Here is a 4,154-nt window from a genome sequence, read left to right as displayed (position 1 = left end):
TGAGCCGCCTCGCGTCGCCATAGTCGTCGGTTGTAATCTTCGATTGACCTGATGGCTATACTTTGACTTTCGCCTTGTCCAAGCCTCGGTCAAAGTGGGGGCTCAGAGACACCTCATTTCGCACCTCCCGCAAACCACCCGGTGATGATTGGGCCGCATGTTTGATTCGCGGAACGATTTGTGACAATTCGTAAGATTATCGTCAAGTGTTTGCTCAAATATTAATGTCAACCTCTTAGTTGTCATCTACGTCCCGATACGGTCGTTTTGCAGAATTAGAGTACATTCGGAGTCCGGGTCAAAAACCGTCTCCATTTTCTGATAACTGTTAAATCCCGAGTCGGAATGTTCTGGAATGTTTCGGATATTTCTATTCCATATTTCATAAATTTTATCTTTTGGCAAATAATATCCCGTAATATTCATAAGATAATCGAATTATTTCCGTCCTACCATAACTCAAACGCGAAATCTTTCTTCAAATAGAGGAAACCTCTCGGGAATAGACGCAAGTGTCTGCGCCTCTTCCAAGAGACGCAGTGGGCGCCGCCTCTTCCCAGCCCTTCTTTGCATGATTTACGTATCTTTTTTATATCTTTCCGAGATTCACTTCCAAAGAGTCTCCAAAACCCTAATTCCTTCACGTGATTAGTATAAATAGGAGCCTTCGCTCCTCATATTTCTCACGCGAGTGTCCGCCCTTCTCTTCTCCCTTTGCATTCTAGACTTCGTTCTTACTAATTGGCGCCTACGTGCTTGGACTTCCGACCACGTAAGCTCGGATCTTTCCAGGTACCAGCCTCTCCGTTGCATGACCGACCAATTTGACCAACTACACTTAATCAATTTAATTAATCAATCGTTTTCCTCTTACGAGGGCACTCTCTTTGCATTCGCGTCGAGCATTCACTAGTCGATATCTTAGTTCATCTCGTTTCGTCAACATGTAAGTCTGAGGGTGTATAATCCTCTTTTATTTATTGTATTTTTACTTTATCGTATCACTCATGTAAGATTTATGTCGAAAACACCATTAAAACCGATTTCTAAAACCATTCATTAAAATCGTTTTTGATTTCCGATAAATAACCGTCGAGAAAAGACGCAAAGAATCGCTGCGCCTCTTCAAAGGAGCGCAGCCTCTGCCGCGCCTCTTCGTGAGGCCGCCAGCCTTCGCTTCCTTTCTTCTTCGTTTGTCCTCTCGTAATTCGTAATCTTTCTTTTGCTTGCTTCGTCTGTTAATTCGTTCGTATAATTATTCATCATTAATAATCACATGTATATTTTAATCATCATGCATTAATATGTTTCAATCGTCATAAATTCGACTTAAATCCCAAGTAATTCATATTTGCGGGTTTTCGTCATTAATATTCAATCCGGGTTTTGGAGATTCAATTTGTTCATATTGAGTTTCTGGAATTCACCGTTGATATATTTCCATCTGTTTGTTCACATATTCGTCATTAACTCATCATGTTCAACCTAAATAATTTGTTTAGTTAGTTTAATTCACTAATTAATCATTATTTCATGTAAATAATCCGTTTACATCCATATCACCCATGTTTTACTGTTTTCATGACCCATTCATATGCTAAGTAACATGCTAATCACTTTTATCCGAGTAAATATATTTAATCAATCCCTAAAATCACCAAATTGTATTAACGGCTTGCAATTACGGCTTCACAGCCAGAACTCACCCTTGGAACAGACGCAAAGAATCGCCGCGCTTTCTTCCGAGGGCGAGTCTCTTGCGCTGTTCCAGGATGAGTTCTGTCCCAACTCCGTTTACGCTTTGACCTAGTTTGTTTAGCTTACGTATTAATTAACTATTATCCGTAATATCACTTCTGTTCTGTTCGTAATTTTTGTATTTATTCTTTTTCTCAAATCATCCGTTTTAAAGGTATTTTCGACATAAATCACCTATTCCGATGTAATTAATGTAATTTCCATTTTTGTAATTTATAATTATTGCATTGCTTTTATTGCTTGTATGCTTTCACGTGTAAATGAGCATTAAATCCAACTTCGACCCAATTGTATGCTAAATTACGTGTTAACCGACTTAGTCTAATCTTCACATGTTAGGATTAATCTATGGATGTTGCATTGCATGCATATAGCCGACGATATATCGAGTACGAATAACTTCCCTAATCATTAGTAGAGGCCGCTATCGAGGCGGGCGGGATTAGGTGTTCGATCAAAAGAGCTTCCTAATACGTACCCTCACCCCTTACTCCAGATCTCCGTGAGCACCCGTGTTCATTGGCATCCACGAGAGTCATTTTAGACATAGAATGCTAAGGGTAACGATTGCTTAGTGTTCATGTCACTACTTTGTGTCTTGACATGACACGAGGTATTCGAACGGTTCCAATTTCCCATAAAAATTGGTGGCGACTCCATACAAAATGCAAACGCTTGTCCCCGTTTCTCACCAAGCGCCCCCGTGGGCGGCCCGCTGTCCACAAAGTGTTTTCACTATCTATCTTTGCTTGTTAAGTGAAAACTTGGCTAGTAAGTAGGATTAGCATGATAAAATTGTAGTTGAGTTGTTTAGGTGAGGACTGAATCGATCTTAACTTAGGGATTAGTCTCATATCGAGAGATAGAGTCTTTTCTATGCTTTTACTTTCGAATTTATCACCCTATGCATGTCTCCCCTTAACCATATGAGTGAATCCAATATGCTAGTCTCTTAACTATTGTTAATCACCATCCATAGCATTTGTCTAATTTTTCTTGTTTAGCAATTCTCTTTAGTTAATTAAACCACTCATTTCCATTTTAATTGAACTAAACTAGTAGCTAAATAATTACTCCTAGTGCCATAGATACCGTCTTTAATTTTGGGTTCAACCCTCACATACTCGCGACACCCTCGTGCACTTGTGAGGCTACAAATAAAATAAACAACAAGTTTTTGGCGCCGTTGCCGGGGACGGTAACATTGGATAGGATTGCTTGTTTACATCTAGGCTTAGTTCTCTTATTTTGTTGCTTTTTTATTTTCTCCCTTGTCCTAGTGCAACTCTTGGATTAGGACTATTTGATCTTTTGTTAAGTGCATGAATAGGTGCTACATCGGACCTCTTTTCCCACTTGATCACGAGATCGAGAAGACATTCCGTTCAAGAAGAAGATTAGCTCTTTCGGCAATTCGAGGATCTCCACCCATTGTTAACCCACCAATCAACCAAAATTCCACAATAGATAACCTAAACCAACCACCCTCTTCCTCTACCCTATCACCCCTTCACACTCCACACAATCCTCCACCACAAAACTCTCCACCAAAAAACTCTACCATTGACTCACCATAAAATTCACCAACACATTCACTACATTCCAACCATACCAACGAAACCGACTCTCCACGAAACAATCTCATAAACGACGACATGGCGGACCAACCCATGGGCTATTACAATAGACCGGTCCCCAATCGGGCATGTTTGGCTATTAACTATGGAGCCCTTGCTCCCAATACATTTGAACTCCGGCATCATGTAATCAACTACATGCAACAAGACACTTTTCATGGAATGAAGAATGAAGATGCACACCAACACCTTACATCCTTCAAAGAGAAAGCGGGTTCCATCAAGCACAACGGCGTGACGGAGGAGCAAATGATCTTGATGCTCTTCCCCATCACTTTAAAGGATAACGCTAAGAAATGGTTAAATTCCCATGAGCCGGGCACGTTCACTACTTGATAAGCTCTATCCAAGGCCTTCATCAACAAATTCTATCTGCCTTCTAAAACCGCAAGGATTCGCCATGAGATTCAAACATTTAAACAGAAACCAATAGAAACTCTAAGTGAAGCTTGGGAATGTTTTAGAGACCTCCTAGCATCTTGCCCACACCATGGTATCCCAAAATGGATGACCACCCAAACCTTTTTCCAAACTCTTGAGCAAAGGTTCCGGGACATGATAGTGGCGGCGTCCGGTGGAAATTTTGATGGAATGAATAACGCTCAAATCACGAAAATGATTCGAAACATTTCCGAGTTGGAGAGTAGTTATGCTAGAGATGTGGACTACAAAAGTGAAGGACCTTCCAAGATAGAGATGGAGTATAAGACAAAATTGGATACCTTGATAAAGAAATTTGAAGAATTCAAAATGGCCAAG

At 40.4% G+C, this 4,154-nt stretch overlaps 1 non-coding gene across 1 annotated transcript; it reads right to left on the bottom strand.

Moving 5' to 3' along the window:
- Positions 1 to 3,785: 3,785 nt before the first annotated feature.
- Positions 3,786 to 3,892, bottom strand: LOC141645201 (small nucleolar RNA R71). Its single transcript, XR_012544785.1, has one exon. It is a non-coding gene; the product is annotated as a small nucleolar RNA R71 (small nucleolar RNA).
- Between the last annotated feature and the right edge of the window lie 262 nt (positions 3,893 to 4,154).

This window comes from Silene latifolia, chromosome 2 (genome assembly GCF_048544455.1).
Source record: "Silene latifolia isolate original U9 population chromosome 2, ASM4854445v1, whole genome shotgun sequence".
NCBI classification, from domain to species: domain Eukaryota; kingdom Viridiplantae; phylum Streptophyta; class Magnoliopsida; order Caryophyllales; family Caryophyllaceae; genus Silene; species Silene latifolia.
The sequence above is the reverse complement of the archived record's forward strand: the minus strand, read 5'-3'. Positions and strand labels throughout refer to the sequence as shown.